Below are 19,581 nucleotides of genomic sequence, written 5' to 3'. Positions count from 1 at the left end.
TTCAGAAGTGAATACTCCTGTGGCTATTATTCCACGGGGAAAGCACACATAGAGATGTTTAAGTCCCTTGTCACACAATCTGGAGTAGGTACAGAAATAAGTTTCCTAATTACAATCAATATCTGCCTCTTTTTACTTCTTTTGAAGATTTAAAATGTCATTTTTCTGTAATCCAGGCAAAGTTCACACAAAGCTTTTCTCTCAACCTGGACTACTAATAACTAAAAAGGGTTTATTACATCACTATTAGAAAAAAGAGTTAAGTCTGGCTAAAATAATAACTTGGCTGCGTATGATTTTAACCTTGGTCACTTTTAGGTAAAGAAACTGAACTATTCTCCAATTAATGAAATTACCTACCTCCAAGTTTTTCTTTAATTCAGAACAAGCCATTCTTGATGTCATTCAAAAGAAGTAATAAATATGAGAAGCTGTGCTGCTCTTTTTAAAAGATGCTACTAAATTAATATATAATGAGGTGTTAAACCCTTCTAGCAAAAGTTAACTTTTCTGTTAAAGGTCCACAGTTTTTGTTCTGTAACTATGATAGTGCAAAGTTTCACTCTCAGAATTGGAGAATGGAGTGGAATACTATGAAAATTTATATGTCTGGGCAATCATTCTGTAATTAATTTGAAGAGCAGTGATATGTTTTAACTGAAATTATACTTTTATCCTAGCCTGTCCAAAATGTTTCCCAGGGTTTGCAGAGCTCTGAGAAGTTAAGTTGGGTGCACTGAAATTTAAAGTAAACTTTGTATCTAATTTTAATTCTGAAATCTTTTTATAACATTGTCAGCCAAAAGAAAACAGTCTTTTCTCTGAACTCCAGCTTACTACTTCCTAGCTCTTCTTTACTGCTTTTACATTATCACTCTGCTGTACAAAAATAGTCTGCCTTACGAAATCATGAACAATTCTGAACACACATTTTAAAGATAACAAGAAGTTAGATATAGAGATGTCACTGAGCACTAATTCAGGCCTAAAAGTATCAATTTATGATACACTATTTTTACTGTAAAGAGAATTTCTAGCACCATTCTGGAATTATTCATTCAAGAGATTTCAAACTCAATACAGTGGTTCCAATAAAACATTCCAAATGTGTTTCTAAGTTTCTTCAGATAGTTTTTCTTTATTTCCGATGATCTTTAAAACCATCTAAATCACGTGTAGGATTGATGGCCTGCTACTGATGAACTACTAGTTTACTTGGATTTCGAGTCTGAGGTTCAGAAAACTAGTCTGGAACAAAAGCTGTCTTTAGCTAGGTATTTTGTCACAAATGCCCTGTTCTGATGTTGGGAAAGTCTGATTCTCCTCTCATAAAGTGTGTGACCAGCAGAAATTAAGGTATCAGAGTGTTTATAAGCAAAAATTTAGGTCCCTAAAAGTTTTGGGTTCATATGACAGCAAGTGGCTAACAAGCTACAGGAGTATGAATGATGTTATATATATATATATATATATATATATATATATATATAATGTAAATATTTGCATAAGTGCAGGGAGACAACACTTACTTTCCTGTGGTGATTTTATATAGTAACAGGAAAAATTCAATTTGATTTATGTTCTGATTTTTAACTTTAGACTAATATATTGGCTGTACAACATCTGTAATAGATTGTGCTGTTATTTTGTTTATTAATTACTAAATCTGGATAGACAATAAAACTGGTGAGATGCTCATATTAAAGCCCAGCTTTTGCTATATGACTTGCCCACAAATAGTTGCAAATGCAGTATGCTATTTCTCTGAGCTAGGAGGCATGGTCAGATTTAGATTGCCCAACCATCTCTAGAACTTCCTGAAAAATCCTTGGAGCTATCATGGACATGACATGTTTGGAACAACTGGGGAAAAGCATGGAGGTAATTAGGATCTTAAAGTATCTTTTCCATTTTTTTCTGCCTAATGGAGTGTACAGACTGACTCCACAGGGGCTTCAGGCAGCACTGTAAGTCAACAGTTTGAGACAGTGGTTAATCAGTTATCAGGATGTGTGCCTTGGCAGAGGTTTCTTAATTCCTTTACTCTGTTCTGAGACAGTTTCAGATAATGATAGTATCAGTTACCTCATGGGGGTAAGTTGGATCATGACACAAATAAAGACAACACGCAGGGTTTTAAAAAGTCCTTAAGAGAAGAGGCTGACAGAGCTCATAAAATGGCTGTTGTGCCTCAGGGCATCCTATGTGGTGTCCCCCCAAACAGCTCCTAAGATCTGGCTTTCCCGTGTGTTGTCTTTAATGGAATGAACATCTAAAGCAGACCAGATAGAATCCTGTGTAAAGAGCATTTGAAAATCAGGCCATTGACTGGCTGCATAATGACAAATTTCATATTTAAAGCAGCCAGTCTGAAAAAAAACTTTGTTCTGAGTCATACTGGTCACATCAGACTCCCTGAGTTTCAACACCAATAACCAATATAGTAAAGCTTCATAGCACTGAAGCATCAAGTTCATTTATGATGAACATTTTCCTAAACATCTGCTTTGACATTAGAAGCACAATAAACACTTTTCTTTTTGGAGTTTTCACAAAGGTTCAGTGTACTTTGCGCATATCTTGAGTTTTACATACTGAACTTAAATGGATAAGTATTAAAATACTTTCCTGTCTGAGACACTAAGATGCCACTTACCCACTACTGATTTGTGGGCACTACCATATCCTGATCTTGACAAGGATGATGAAACTTTGAAGCTGGAAAGAGATGAAAATGATGTAAAGAGCTGTGTGATCAGGCAGCGATGACAGTTCAGCTTAGGCCAGACCAGTAGTTCAGAAAAATGAATCAATTTGTCAGAACAATATTGTATTGAAATGGCATTATATTATAAAGATACATATAAATATTCAAGGGAAAAACCTCTCTTGCATCGAAGTGGCAGTCAGGGAGTAGTTTGATAAAAGTACAGTATCATTTTGGTAAAAGCTCTAAACAGATCTGGCATCTGGCTTTAATAAGTAACATAAAATTGTTGGTTGACATCTTCATTCAGTAAATACTTGTGCAGCACCACTTCAGTGGAATCAAACAGATACATACTATCTGATTAATTTGGCCCAGATGATTTTCAAAATATCTCATTACCAAGACAATAACAATTTTCAAGAAAGCCAGATTTCGAGGGTGAATATTTTTTTATTAGAAATTGTGATCCCCAGTTGACCTTTGAAGCTCTAAGTCATGAACCATTTCTACGTGCTGTTCTCAGAGCACTGGTTGAATACAGGTGACTGAGTGCAATGCTGTGCTGATCTTTGCTGAGGTGACTGGAAAGGGACTGGTTCTAAGCTTCATCTTTGTAACCGATTGTAAAGAATATGCTCTACTTCCCTCAAACTCCACAGCTCATGCAAGGAAAAAAGCATGTTGCGAGGAAGACATGTGCAAGAAAAATATAGTTCCAGACAAGATTTATTAAAGAGATTGCCCTGCATTTCAGATGAATTGCATGATGGACAGAGTAGCCTTTTTGTATCTTCCAGGCTGCTCCTTATTTTCTTCCTCTTTGTCTACGATGTGCCTTTATCTCTGCATCTTTCCTCCCTGAGCTCAGACCCCTATCTCCATAACTCCAAGCTGGGCTGGCCTTTGTAGCACTTGCTTCCTTGGTTTGTCTGACTGCATTCTCTGGCAATATGGGAGTTTGGATGCCTTCTCTCCTCTCACTAGCCCTTTTTAATTTATATCCTTGATGTGTCTCAGTTGTACCTTAACCTTTCAATTTTTAATCTTAAACAAGCTTTTTCTGTTCACAGTGTGAGACAAAATAGTCTAACATCAGAAATCATAATACACAATAAATTCACAAATGTTTTCCCAGCCTTGTAAGATCTGGACTCCTCTGACCCCACCTATATTCATAGGTGAATCTGTATCTATATCTATTTATCCCTTTTAATATTACAGACAGGCTTGGCTTAAGCATAGTTTTTCTAGTTATTTCCTTCTTAATTTCTGACAGTAGAACCACCAACCAGCCTTACAAAGTTATGTATCTTACAAGCTACAGTTTATGAAGTGTTTTTACAATCTGCAGAACATAAGCTCTTTATGGAAAAAGAAGTAAGAGCAGCAAGTGAAACATTTTGTATTACCTTAGAGCTTTCAAAATGAAAAAGCAAATCTGTAAATTTCACAGATATTTAAATATGAACATAGATTCTTTACAGGCCCACATTGTAAATTATTCATTACCCAAGAAAATGGAAAAATGTCATTTAAGTGTCAGAGAGATTACACTTTGAAATGCAGTGGGTGGGTCCATACTGCTATGCTAAACCACACCAGATAAAAACGAATCAAGAAATTATGTAATAACACAAAGGATTAAAACATTCTTCAGAAGTGTCAGTGTGACTACTTTGCCTTCACACACATCAAGTGAATTAATGAAATAGAAGTAAAAAAATAGCATTTCTATGGTTTCAAAAATGGAACACATGAGAATACACACCCTGTAAAAACTATGGGTGGTAAGGGTAATAAACAGGTTTAAACACTGCAGAGTAGTTAACACCAATTTCTGATGTTATGAATTACAGGTCTGTTTCCCCAGTGGCATTGATTAACTAACAAAAATATGGTTTTAATACCAGCATAATCTAGAGACTTGCTTGAAAGGAGCCCAAAGACTCTTACAAAATACAACCTTGCATTGCTCATATCACTTTTGTCCTAATTTCAGTTTAAAGTTTGATAATAAGAATGGGTGGTGGCATGTATGGGATCATGGGCCATAAAAATGCAAAGGTCACTAGTTAGAACTGCTGGGCAGGGTTTTTAGATATTGTCACGCAGATACCTTACCCAAAGCTACTGCTGCACGAACAGGAGCAGCAGGGTAACCTGAAACATGAGCCAGCCCAAGGGCTGCCTTTACCAATACATAATGGAAAGTAATCTAAACTAATTATAATCTAACGAATGCTTTGTGTACTATGCCTTGCCCTAGTATGAATGTGGTTACAGAGGCTTGTTAACGTAAACACACTTTAAATGACCTGCTGTTTAATCATCAAGCTGATTTGAAATTCTGCCAGCAGACTTCTGTGAAAAGCACAAGCTTCTCTGAAAATTTAGTCCATTTGATTTTCCAACAGGGTCTCTCAGTTACACTTGTGATCTTTTATTTGAAGAATCAATTAATGATCCTTTTTCTTCCCATCTGCTATGAATCATTTCAAAGCACAGAAAATCTTTGTGTATCATTCCAAAAGGGGAGTGTGTTGTGTATTTTCAGACAGTAGTTCATCCAGCAAATTATTATTTAACTTTACATTTGAAATATAGGGTATTTGCCTTTGAAGCTTATGCACCTTTAGATAAGGGCTGCAAATAGAAATTCAAATAAGCTTCCATTAGTGTTCTGTCTGCTGCTTAAAGCAGCTACCCTATACTTGAGATCCTGCAGGTTATGTCAGGATGAGAAATTGATGATAGAATCAATGTGTCTTTGATACAATCTTGTTTATTTGCAAAAAAGGTACACAACATTTGGTTTCTCTCAGTATGTTAAGAACAAATAACAGAATGCAATTTCCAGTTTCAAAGCACCATTTCAGACAGCACTGTGTGCTGCTGCAACCACTGCACCGGTATTATTTTACACTCAGCTTCTGCTCTGGGACAAAATAAAATGTTTCTCAGGTGGAGAAATACAGAGACTAGAGAATATTTCATATTTGGCCCTGTGCTTGCATGGGCACAACCTATGCAAGATCCCAGTTGTCTGGGCTTTTTTATCCTGCAAAGGATGAGCCCTCATGATTTCACACACCCTTCCAACCCCTTGGGTCATATCCTAATACCTGCACTCCTGCCTCATCACCTTACAAATACATATGACCAACAAGTTTTAAAACAGCCACCTCATTTACGTGCACCTTTGGCAAGACACAGTACACACCTAAGAGGAGACTAAGAAATTCATCAAGGTTTAAAGCTGCTACATTCATGCCTTGGACTTTGCTGACAGGAATACTCACCAGTAGCAAGAAGAGACTGCAAATGATCCACCAAAGGTTTTTTTCATGTAAGATGACAAGAGACACTTATTCACCTTCAAGAAATTGAAAAGAACCATGAGGGCATTAGGATGGTATTTAAATATTGTTTCCCAATCTATGCTGAGCTACAGATCTTCAGAATTGCTCCACAACTCTTTGGGCTGGGTCCAGATACTGGTTCTCTATCTTGGCGTCTTCTGGCACCAAGACAGCTCAAGAATGCAGAGGGACCTTGCTGCAGGCCACTAGTGTCAGCCCCTCCCATACCCCTGCGGCAGCACTGGTCAGCTAACACTGCACATAGCAGCCAAGGTGATGGGCACTGGCTGGACGAAAACTCCTAAAGTGAAGGAAATTTTTCTTTCCAGTCTTATTCAGAGGGAAAGAAAGTGGAAGTCCATAGGACAAAGTACAGTGACTTGTACTTCTTTGTTGGCAAGGCAGCAGCCGCAGGTGCTTGTTTTGATAAGAACATATGTCACCACCTAGGTTACACCCAGTCACATCATGCATGGTCACAGGGCTGATGGGGTGCTCATTCCCACCAAGGAATTCCATCTGAAGATAAGCAGGTAAGTGATGTTCTGCTACCTACACATCATAAAAATAGAACCACGTTCCCAAAAAACGTGCCATGCTCCTGTTGTGAGGTCTTTCAGGCTACCTCCAGGATTACAACATTCCTTTTGTGTTCACCTGTCTGCCAGCAGGTGCTATCACTGCACCCACCGCTGCTCACCAAGAAATTCTCCTCAGCGATGGTCACTAATTATTCCAGCCCGTGTATTTACACCAAGTTAGTGTCCTTGAGATGTTGGTGTCTCAGTAGGCTGCAGGGGAACTTCCAGTGAATTGTACCTCTCCAAACTACCAAGAACAGACATGTCTGCCTCCACACGTACCTGTGATGAAGAGCACTTTCACTGTTCCACTGCTTCCTTCAACTCCAAGAACCCAAAGTACTGGGAACAGCTTAGAAGGACAGAGTGTCATTTCCCTGATGAACCTCCAGGCTTAAGTACTGCTATCTGGATAATCAGATGAATCTGTGGCAGAATCTCCAAGAATACCTCACTGCAACTTTCAGGATTAAGTATAGGTAAATTGTTGTTAGCAACTGTACTATGTGATAGAAAATGGTCTGCATTTGGACTGCTATTTTGTCTAGGAAATGGCCCCATAATAAAAGTTAATTTGCATCAAGGGTACCTGGACAGCTTTGTTCTGCAGCATCCATTCTAACTTGAAAGGTTCCAAGTTATGGACAAATTATGGTTGCATTACAGTTCTTTTATTAATGCATACCTGACAATTGTGGTGTGATGTGGTGACTGCAACTGTCATCATGATCTGGAAACTGCCCATAATGGTCTGTCTGGTGCAGCCAGGCACCTGCAGACGCATTTGTCCTCTATCTCCCAGAGCTCAGGGCATGTTTGACCAACACTTAGTTGAGCAGGACGATGAGAAGGAATGGCAACGAGCAGTGCTATCAGTAATTAGATATGTACTCTTAAGGCTGATAATACCACAGTCCTTTTAGAGAAGAGAGTGCTGCTTTGTCCCTAGTGAAGATGCCAAAGCTCTGAAAACCACAGATGTTACATACTTATTTGGTAGACTGCATCACAGACTCCATAAACAATCAACAATAATTGTCACCATCCCTGAACTTGTCAACAAAAACTTGTACAGTTAATGGGTTATAATCCTGAACAGTCAAAGCCCCTTGTGGTGGCCCCGAATGAAGATCTCTACATCATTCCTAACTCTTCTTCCCCTGCCTATAGAGAGGAAGTATGAAACTCTACAGCATATGAACCATTGAGGACCTCAGCTGCACAGTAATGTAAGTGATGGGAGACCTGGATGAGGTGGCAGTTCAACCAGTGGCACGCAACACTGACCTCATTGTCCAGTCATCCACAGGAATCAGGAATTAACTAATTTTATAGGCAAGTGGCAATCACCCTGACCATGGGAAAGACTTTCTGCAAGTGGTGTGTTGGTGCTGCAGAGTGCCAACAGCTGCCCTCACCATTTCTGAACTCAAAACAATAATTCAAGTCCAGTATATTATGTAATTTGCACTGGGCAACTGCCCTCATCCACCACAGCAACCCTTGGCAAAGCAGAGAATAGCCAGAGGCTTCCATAGTGCCTACTCCATAGAAAAAAGGTGGGCTTGAACTGAAGCATTGTGTTCTGAAAAGAAAATTCCCAATTACCTTATTTTTAAGGGCCTGAAAGGGTATAGACCCTTACTGAACTGTTCTGGACAGCCTGATCCCACGGCACGTGGGTGTTTCTGATGCAGTCACTCTGCCATGGCACCCTTGGGGCATCACCACTGGTGGCAGCAGCACCATGGCTGTGCAGCAATTGCAAGGCAGCAGCTCAGGAGCTCTGCTCTGCTGTTGGTCCCAGCACAGCCCATGTAAGGAACTTCAAATCTGAGTTCCTGGTGACAGATTAGATCAGGTATCAGTTGACTAAACGCTCTCACTCTGTAGCTATTCACTGCCTTACACAATTATATACAATATACCACTATGTCCAGTGCAGTTAGAGCAGGCAAACTGTACATCTCAAACCACTGTGTTCATGAGCAGTATCAACAAAGTGCTCAAGACGTAGAAAAAATGCAGTTGCCTTTCTAGCTCACAGAGTTAATCCTGAACTTTTACTGCTTTTCCCTATGTTCCATGAGTAGAGTAAGATCTGTATACATAGCACTCTCAAACCTTTTATCACCATTAAAACCCTTTTTTTTTTAAAGCAGTTTGGTGTTAAAAGAGATGACTCATAATGCTGCAGCCTCAGTTAGCTGGCTTAAAAGGGATGCTGATGTCATAATTTTGATTTTCATTACCAAAGAATATGAAGGTAAGGGCTGAAAGTGTTTACACTTCTATCACCTCATTTTATATTTTAAGGATATAAATGAGCTGTAGTGATTGGTATCTTGGTGTGCTCTAATTCAAAAATTGAACCTATATTTTGTATAGAAGCAACACAAAAGTTTAAGCTATTATTATTGTTATTTTTTTTAGCATTTTATTCCCAGATATGGTAGATGTAAATATGCCTAAAACTTTACCACAGAGCTTACAGTTAAAGTACTCAGACCTCTAGTACTTCTATGAATATAAGTAAAAGAGATAAGCAGATAATTAATCCCACTGAGCTCAAGGACAGATGAAATGCTTAAACATTTTCTGCATTGTACTTCAGCTGCATACATGTTTGCATGCAAGCTATATGCTATATGTAAAGAAAGATGTGATAGAAAAGTTAGTATAAAGACAGAAAAACATATAAGCAATACACTTGCTTTTTGTAAACATGTATATGAAACAAGCTAACAACCTTGATTTAAGTTATAACTAGTACTGACTGATGAACCATACAGTTCAGAAACAAGGTTTAGCTCTGGTTTTGTCTGCTTAGCAACCATTGATCCTATTTCCTGGTTTCTGTATACATGCCAGATAGGAAATTGTAAAAATGCACCTTAAGCTTTAAACTGAAAGAGGGTAGGGTTAGGTTAGATATTGAGAAGAAATTATTTCCTGAGAGGGTGGTGAGGCACCTGACCCAGGTCGCCCATCTCTGGAAGTGCTCAAGGCCAGTTTGGAAGGGGCTTTAGAAACTTGGTTTAGTGGAAGGTGTCCCTGCCCATGGCAGAGGGATTGGAACTAGATGATTTTCCAGATGCCTTCTAACCCAAACCATTCTCTGATATTCCTGTTTAGGAGGCGCTTTTAAAGAGTAACCATTTTTGTTCTTAGACTTTTTTTCACTTAACTTATTATATATCCTAAATATGAGGCGTGTGCTAAGTTTCAGTTTATTTTGTTTTCAAATGGGAAAAGACCCTTGGCTTGTTTGAGCATTAGTTTTTCATCTGGCTGAATTTTCCTCCTCCTTTTCTTCTTCTGGAATAGATTTTCAATTTACATTACATCATAGAGACTGAACAATTTCATGGTACATGAATATATATATATAATATATACGTAAAGTCCAAATAATTCAAAATATTGTTAAAACAGTGTTCTTCAGAAGATAGAATTAAAGCTACATCTAGCCCAGTATCCTGACTTTGATAGGGATCAATAATGCATACCCTAATGAAGAGCTCAAAAGCAGAGAAAACATTCACAAAATCTAGCTGGTTTATCCTTCCAGCATTTCACGACCTGTCATTCAGAAACTTTGGAACTAAGGGAAATTTCTTTGTTTGTAAAGTTAATGTAAAAACTGATATCCGAGTGGACTTTATCCCATATAACTGCAGCTTGCAGCATTTCATATGGATTTCACCAGCTGCCTCCTAAATTATTTTACTTGGAAAATTGTCTAGATGCAATTGCTAAGAATTTTGCATGAACTGTTTCATTAGGATTTCACTTTCAAAGCCAATATATTTAAAAGTAACAAAACTGTCCTTGTATTAAAATGCAATCTACAAACCCAGGCATTCCTTTAATCCTAATTCCATAAATATATTTTCTCTTGAGACAATTTTCCGCAGTATCTCCTCCCAAAGAAGGGTCAGACTACACAGTATATGCAGTGACAAAAAACAAGACAAATTGAAAGCACTCAGCAACTTGCATTTATGTGCTCCAAGTCTAAATGTAAAATAAAGCATTCACATTTGAAAAATAACTCTGAAAAGCTGTGGGGTTTGTCTCCAAAAGATTAGTCAAATGTGTGGGATTTTGATTGTGGGGGAAAGGGAGCAGTAAGTTTGGTTGAAATCTAGACCTATTTAGGTAGCTTCTCTTTTAATATAATTAGTACAAAGACACATTTTTGGGACCACCTGGAATTTTGAAGATGGGGTATATATAGGAGCAGTGTTTCTGGACAGAAAAAAATAAACCTACAGAATGGATAACTGTTCAGCTACTTGGAAATATAACCAAACAAAAACCATATACAGCAAGGTGTATTTCATGATATATTGCTGTATTGTAACTACTAGGAAGTATTTTTAATAATATGCAGAGATAGAAGAACACTGTGATTTGAATACAGGACCAAGGTGTTTCTCATTACAGATTGAAAAGAGAGGATTTTAATCAGTTAGAAGGAAGAGGAACAGGCATCAGTTACTAGAAACTGCTGTGATTTCCAGTCAGCCTGATGGAGCAGTAGGAGACTGCTATTAAAAAAACCAGTTACTACTACTAAAACATTTGAAGAGATGATGGTACCTAATGACTTTCAAACTCCATTTTCTACTGACAGATTTCCCTAATGGAAATTTCTTTTCTATTCTCATAATACTTGTCTTTATAAATTAACTGAGTTTGACATAGAAAGCTTGCTATGCAAGGCTGATTTTGAATCCTTTAAGCACTTCAAACTGCAGATATATGTGATATACAATCATTGTGTCCATGGGAAAATTGTCAGAAGTAATGCAAGCTCACCAGAGCATTAAAATATAAGACTGGAAAGAAGTGAAACTTTCTTGCTAGACATCAAAGATACAGTTTACCAGAAGGCATATAAAAGAATATGAAACCATATATAAAAATAAGAAAATCTGTGGCTTTGTTCTTTGCATCAAACCATAAACCATGCTTAACCTCCCCTCCCTGCCCCTCCCCCTGCCCCCCATTTAGTGGAAAGTTTAAAGAGCAAGCATTCTGAGTAGATACAGCTTCAGTTGGGATAATATGACACAATATTTTCCACTCCTTTTGAAGGAGGAAAATACTGTAATCTGTACTTGGTTTCAAAATCTAGGCAAAGAAAAAAGGATATATATGTATATAAATAATATATATGCATTCATTTCATGGTTGATCACATAAAGCAAACTGTTCCAAATTAAACAGTTATTTCAAGACTGAATAAATTTTACAGACTAGAAGTCCAAAATGCATAACTTATAGTTCAAAGAATAGAATGGTCAGTGTGTGACTTTTCCACAGTTACTAAGTGTATAAAAGAAAATATGTGAAATAAAGTGCAAGTGAAATTAAGTGGGTATTGTTTAGGATATAAACTATGTGTATTAAAAATAGCTAAGAATACTAACAGGAATGCATCTAACTTCAATGATCTTGTGTTCACGAACTCTGTAGAAGTAAAGCATCTCAAATGTCTTTCTTAAAAATAATCAGGAATATTGAGGATACCACACTTATAGATGGCTGATTTTGCATCTGATAGACACATACTTCCAATGGACAACCAATTTTGACCTTTATAGTATTTATCAGCTTCAGTGAAAAAGCTAAAGTTTTCCCAGTTTACAGTTGTTTTCTATGGGCTTTCATCACATCACATTAATAAAAAATTTTAGGGGGCAGCTGTTTGTTCTGAGTCTGCATCTTGTTCAGCATGAAGTCTGTATCTTGTCCAGTTATAGCAAGGGCTCTTCACTTTTATTGCATTGTGATGTAATCTCTTATCTGCACTGAACACTTGTTGGTAAAGGTGTATGTTTTCAATTAGAAATTGAAACTTTTGCTGAAAATAGCCTTGATGCCACCTATAAAATAACATTTAGAATTAATTAATTAAATCTTTTTGTAATAAATCAGAATACACTCATGGCTTCTTTGAAACAACTTATGAATATTGTGGGTAATTTGACGGCTGGAATATTTATTGCATGCATATGTTGAGTTAATAACTAGATGTAAACAAGAAAATAATTAGGAAAGACAAGAGATAAGTTTCTCCAAAGTAAAGGCATGAGGATCAGCAATGAACATTCTACAAACAAGGGATGGTATGATTATTAATGAATGGATAGGCAGACTTTCTTTAAATGGTTTGGTTTTATGGTTATTCTAGAAAAGGCTCTGGTTTAATAAGAGTATATGACTTCTATATGAGTCACATTTAAGAATTCCAATAGGAATAAAGTTTACAAAGCCAAACAATAGGGCAAAATCAGATTAAATTGTAGCCCAGAGCTTCAAATATCTAAGAGGATGTACTGTTATAGAGGGTAAAAGCAATAATAGGAAGAGACAAGTGATGATGTGAGAGATGCTTAACGTCACCTTCTGCTGTGACAACATCCTTAACTCTGTAATTGTAGGCAAATGGATGTCGCTGCTACCGTAGCAAGGCAGGGAGTGGGGGAAGGCTGCTCTCCTGGGGTGTGTGGGTGGTGTGAAGGCATTTAGTTCTGCAGACAAAGAGAGGCACTGGAAAGGTTAGGCAACTGCTGTCATAGAGGAGGCATGATTACTTTTACATGGCACATCCAAAGTCAGAAAGGGTACATAAAAGGCTACAGAAAACACGGGCATGGTCTGCCTTGAGACACAAGATTAAATAAGGGATTAACACTTGCTGTTTGTCAAAGCAGTGAGACTGATGATTTCCTCAGAAATCCTCTCCATCTCCTCCTTATATATCCATCAAAGGATAGTGTTCAGGGACTGCAGTGGGTTCCCGTCCAAACTCAAATGATTTATAATTCTGTTGTTTTGGTACTTGTTATCCAAAAGTAATTATTTTATCTTATGCATAAACCGAACCAGTACTTCCACTAATCACAGTTTTCTAGAGAAATATACTGTCACACAGTGGAACAGTTTAATCAATTTGTTATCTAAAGAACAGGAAAATAATGGCAAGCGTCTCACAACTCACTACTGCCAAAACCAAATTCTTGGGCGGGAAGATATTATAAGGCCACACCACATTGTAGATACAGGTTTCTGTGCTGGTGTGAGACACTGGAAGGATTGCTGGCTCAAACCCTTTCACGAGTGTGTGGAAGAGGCAGGGCAGGCTTTCCCTGAGGCGGTGCCCTGCCCCACACACCCCCTTGGGCCTCTGTCCCAGCCCTGCAGTGGCCGCCGATCCCTGACACACCCGAGGCAGCTCCACCCCCGCCCCAGCGCCCAGCCCAGCTCCTGAGGGGCCAAATGGCTGCAAGTGCCACCTGGGGAAGGGCCCGGGGGGGCCAAGGGGTATTTAAGGCCAAACATGAGACAAGCACATCCTCACCTCTCTCCTCTTGGAATTTCTATTTGCTGAACACTGCTGGACCCCAAAAGTTAGTTTTATATTTATTATTTTCAGTATCTTTTTTCTCTTTATTTTGATTCCTTCTTGTTAGAATTCTGAGTAACTTAAAATTGAATGAGCTTTGAGTTTTCTAAGTTGAATGGGTGAAGTTAATATTTTGAGAAGTGGTTTATGTTGACTGAATGTTGCTCTAAACCTTTTGCCAAAGTTCTTTGATTTTCTAAAGTTGCTAGTGAAGTCTTTTATGTTGATTTCTTGAGAATATCTTGTCAGTATTTCTCCCATGAATCTAACTCAAAGTATGTGAACAACTCTAAGCCCTGTTAGAAGTCTCATCAAGCGAATTGTTGGGGGCCTTACAACAGGTTTAGGCTGGGGTAGAGTTAATTTTCTTCACAGTGGCTTGTATGGGGCTGTGTTTGGATTTGGCTGAACATAGTGATGACAATAGAGATGTTTTTGTTATTGCTGAGCAGGGCTTGCACAGAGCTAAGGCCTTTTTCGCTCTTCCTACTGCTACGTTGGCAAGGAAATTGGAAGTGCATGGGAGGCTGGGGGGAGACACAGCCAGGGACAAGTGACCCAAACTGAGCAAAGTGATATTCCAGACCATATAGCATCATGTTCAATATATAAAGTGGGTGAAAGAAGGAGGAAGAGGAGACACATTTGGAAAGACACCATTACCCGTGATGGGGGTCTGCTCTTGGGGAGATAGCTGGACACCTGCCTGCCCATGGGAGACAGTGAATTAATTCCTTATTCTGCTTTGCTCGTGTGTGTGGCTTCTGCTTTCTCTATTAAACTGTCTATCTCAACTCATGAGTGTTCCAGCTTTTACCTTTCCAATTCTCTCCCTGATCCTGCTGGTGGAGCAGTGAGTAAGCAGGTGCTTGGGCTTGGCTGGGGTTAAAGCAAGACAGTCAGAGAACAAGCAATTTAATCAGTCATACTCTAACTTCTCTATATTACAAGTAATGCTAAGAATCTGTGGCATTTGCCTCATCTGTCTTCCAAACTGAAGATGCATCTCACTGGAGTTGCAGGAAGGCAACACTGAGTTGAATGGGAAGCAAATAATTTACAGCAGTGTCTGGAATAAGATCTGATTGAATAGGAATGCTTTCTTTAAAATGGAGAGAGATGTGTTACTAGTATAAATCTTAATTAAAGCTCAAAAATGCTTGGAGGTGAGGGGGTTGAAATACCTCAGAGTTAATGGAGTTATTTACAATGTCAACACACTGCATTGCTGTCATGTTCCCCATCAATACATTAAGAAGCAGTCACAACAGAAAAGTAAGCCTGAATGTGACATGTTGTAAGAAGGAGGATGCCACAGGCTTAATAAATGACAGCCAAAGGAAAACTGCTTAACGGGGCACTTATTTGCATAGAAGTCTTAACACTTCTGAGAAAATGCAAATCCCAAGGAATTTTCAAAAGGAGTGTAAAATGCCTTCTGACCACTCAGAGTTTGACATCCTCTTCAAAGACTGTCACAGCAAACACTTTACATTAAAAAAGAAAAAGATGTATTAAAACTGAGTGTTCTAATGTTTAAATAATCTAGGTTTTCCCTAGAAGTCCTCTGCTTAAGAAAAATGAAAAAATTGAGGTTGTACATGGATTATTGAAAGCTCAAAGAACTCCAAGTTGCCTAGTGCATAACCTCTACAGCAGATTATCTACAGTAAATATTTTACTGGATATTTTTAGGTGGTGAAGCTACTGCTTCATATTCTGGGTTTGCCTAAGAAATAGGGACAGATGCAACAAAATCACGGCGGAAATAAAAGGTAACACTTCTTCACACTGTTCTGTAACTAAATCATAATGGGTCATCAGATGACATTAGCACACGGCAAAGTTAAAGGAAACAAATGGAAGTCTTTATTCAGGGACTGCATTGTTAAACCACAGATTGTCATGATACTACACAGCTGTTCCTGGCCAGCACTGGAAACAGCAATGCTGAACTAGAAATACCCTAATTTGCATCCTGTATCTAAATAAATCAGTATGGGATGAAAAATTTAAGAAAAATAATAATGGAATTATAGAATTGCTTCAATACTAGTTATCTGTTAGCTCCAGTCTCAAGTCTCACAATTCACAGTGCCATCCCAGTTTTTTGATGTATTGGAAATTTGTAATATTCACTATCACAGTTTTTGCAACTTGATTTTTCACAATAGTATTTTATATCTAGGCCATGTTCATGGAAACATATTTATCTACTGGTTTTCTAGTATGTTTTAGTTTATTTTTGTTCTTTAAAATGAAGGGTAATCTTTCAAATCTCTCATCAAAATACTCTTCTGGTCCTTTTAGAGGTGTTTTCAGTTGTAATGCTGCTTATATTAAATCATATTGTATTATATTATAAAATACCATAATACTCTGTGTTAAGAGGTTCCTTCCAGTCACCTGATATAGTACTTGAAACTAATGGGAGTTTTTGTAATTTTTCTGAGGAGGTCTAAGTTCCTTTCAAACTCCAGGAGATACACCAAGTAAGTTTGAAACATCTTAATTTATCCATTTGTTTCCAGATTTTCTCTTCTGTTATTTCAATTCAAGGAGACATTTCTTAAATTTAAATGAATAGTTTCAAATTTAATAATCCTATCATTCTTCTCAAGATAAAGGGAAAGGAACCTCTGTAATATTGTTCACTTCATTAAATCTCTTTTTGCTCTGTGGTAATTTAACAGATGCAACACCTTTAAATATATCATTAGAAGCAAACTGGTGGAAATTAATTTATTATTTTTCATATATGCTTTTCAAAAGTTGTCCTTCCCCCTTCAATTTATGGCACTTCTTTTCACTCTTTTTCTGCAGGCTCTCTTTAAGAACTACAATGCACAGCTTTAAGTTTTGCCTTCTAAACACCTTTTTTCTCATGTTTATGCTTCCTTCTCTGGGGTAGGAAAACAGACCCATAACTTCTGCAACTATCAGAATGTACTCATGGTCTTCATGATGAATTAAAAGTTTTAATTTCATCATCACTAGCTTTCAGATCATCTTGACTAACATCTCCTTTCTGAAGTTGACAGTAAATTTTCAAAATAGTGAGAATTCACATGCAGGTCTTTTGAAAAGGACTCTAAGTTTACTCAGTGAGTATTACTGAGGTTTAATGACAACATTATGTAGAACAGTCCTCAGTGTTCCCGCCAACAAATCTGAAAAAAATTCAAACTATTGTGAGGATTAGGATCCAAAAGTCAATTCTTTTTATTAAACAGAAATTCCATTTCTGCCTACCTTAAGCAGCTTTAGTAGTTCAAAAAGTGAAATAAATGCCTATTTCTGTTTCAATGGCTAGTGCTGCTTTCTTTCCCCTATGGACAGCATTCATTCATTTTCCTTTTCCTCACGAGAAACTGAGCAATATGGCAATTATTTTTATTTTTTTTCTCTTTTATAACCATGTGGATTTCTAGTAATTAAACTTTTGAAAGTGCTGCCTGTAATAATGATAGCTGCAATTGTACAGTGACAGAAGAAAAAAAGAAATTACTTTTCGGTGAAGAAATTAATACTAACTGAAACAGGACTCTAGAAGCAGTAACAATTAAATGCAGTTTTTCAAGAAATGATCCACTTCCTGACAGAGCTGTACCACTTCCGCTAAGAGAATTATTAAGACTTGGATGCTTAGCATAACTTCTCCTTTCATGGTAAAAACATTAAGTGGTTTTAGAGAGATAAAACTGTTGCCCAGAGCAGTTTCATAAAAAATACTTTAAACAGCAAATATACCTACCCAGTATACTTTTCTAACTCTTATCAAGCACAGAATGTTCAATCAAAGAGTCAGATTAAACAAAAGATAAAAAATCACAGAGAAGATATGCAAACTAAAAACTAGAACTAATACTATACTAAAATCTCACATAAAGGCTGTTTCATGTCATATTTGTCTTTCACAGTGAGTCCTTCCTTAAATTAATTTTGTGGTTTCCAAAATCTGATCTCTTTTTTCCCCTGCTGTGCGAATGTTCTCCATGGAGTGATTAAGGGGAACATTTTGTATCATCTGGCTTTCCAAAATTTGTCCTTTGAAAATAACACCTATTTCTGTAACAATTCAATGACCATAAGAAAGCACCAAACACCTTCAACTTTAGCTCCATAGAAACTACAATTTCCATAAGCAGCTCCCCTTCAGAAAGTAAATCAAATACCTCAAAACTGTGAGGCCCTGGCACCCTGAAAGAATGCAGCTTTAGCACTCATGTTCTTCTTTTTCTCTCTCATTTCCTCTCAGAAGTCTGTACACTGAGCATTTCGATTTCACCTCAGCCCTCAAACCAGCATGGCACACCACCTCTTTTAGAACCAAAAAGAAAATGTTGTGACACTTTCTTTAATGAAGTTCAATAATATCTTTACATGTCGGAATTTCCCACAGCATTTTTTTTCCTCCCTCTTTTCACAATTAGGAATGGCAAGTAAATACACATATTTTTGAACAGTTGTGTTGTGGGGTAGAGAAGGACATCTATCTTTAGAACAGTGTTACTCCATATTCCCAAACTCACAGCACATGTTCAGCCCAAACACTGAACTGTTGGCTGACTGACCTGTCGGGTTGCTCTTATCGTGCACATGAATATTGAAAATGCTGCGTGGCTCTGCACTGCCCCATGGCTTTTAATCATTTAAACATCAAGTATTTTTCCTTTTAATACCAGAGGGGTAATTGATTGTATGCACATCATACAAACAGTAGTTTTTTTCAGTGTTGCAGCATTCACACAAATGTATTTAAATGCAAGTAACAGTTTCAGTCAGTTAAATGGCACTTCCAAAAGCACAGTTTACATACCAAGGGTGGTTTTACTTCTCCAAACTAACAAGAAATTTCTTACAGACCAGTCTGCACTCCCTCTGTGTCTAAGGCCATCACTCTTCCTGGACTTTCTCATGCTGCTTTGGCTGCAGGCTCGAGCCAAATTTCCTCCCTCATCTGACTGTGACAGTCTGTGTAGTGATTTAAAGGCCCCATCTGAGTGCTGGCACCTGACTATCCATGCTGCTGACTGCCGGCAAGCTTCCAGGAATGGTTGGGTCCCTGACCAGTATTCTTCCAGGCAATGTCTTTGTGCACGCTGGAGGCTAGCATAGCTCAGTAATGGTATGTTGTCTCAACAAATCCAGGAGGCAGTGAAAAAAAGGCCACTGTTTTGAAGAGGAAAGAATTTAGCTGCACCATGCTGTGTGTCATGCCACTTCCCTGACACTCACAGAATGAGTCCTAAACAGTTTTATTTTCTGGTACAGATGTAGCCTGTATATTTCCACCTACCTGTAATTCCAATCTACCCTTAAGGCTGATAGAATACTGTCCTTTAACAGCCACCCACAAAGCCATGTGATAGCACTGTGTGATCGGGGCAATGGAACCAGCCCACCATGCCTGGACCATTCTGCTGAATTAGATCTGCTCTTATGTCAAGTACACAACCATGTCTAACCCTCCACAGCTCCCAAAGTTCAGCTGGAAGGAAAACTTGAGCACAG

The 19,581-nt window shown here is 37.9% G+C and overlaps 1 protein-coding gene across 15 annotated transcripts in view; it reads right to left on the bottom strand.

Annotated features, from left to right (window-relative positions):
* Nucleotides 1–19,581, bottom strand: part of DGLUCY (D-glutamate cyclase) — a 48,187-nt gene that overhangs the window by 26,467 nt on the left and 2,139 nt on the right. For 4 of the 15 annotated variants that reach the window (XM_063399209.1, XM_063399211.1, XM_063399213.1 and 1 more), the window contains exons 2-3: nt 6,010–6,083; nt 2,657–2,718 (exon numbers count right to left, since the gene is read on the bottom strand). The exons of 4 other annotated variants lie outside the window; for them this stretch is intronic. The gene's annotated coding sequence lies outside the window, so the exon portion shown is untranslated. The remainder of the gene's footprint in view (nt 1–2,656; nt 2,719–6,009; nt 6,084–19,581) is intronic. 7 more of the 15 variants (XM_063399215.1, XM_063399219.1, XM_063399220.1 and 4 more) reach the window with 2 other exon arrangements.

This window comes from Prinia subflava, chromosome 5, assembly GCF_021018805.1.
Source record: "Prinia subflava isolate CZ2003 ecotype Zambia chromosome 5, Cam_Psub_1.2, whole genome shotgun sequence".
Lineage (NCBI taxonomy): Eukaryota > Metazoa > Chordata > Aves > Passeriformes > Cisticolidae > Prinia > Prinia subflava.
This window is presented reverse-complemented; position numbering and strand designations above follow the sequence as displayed.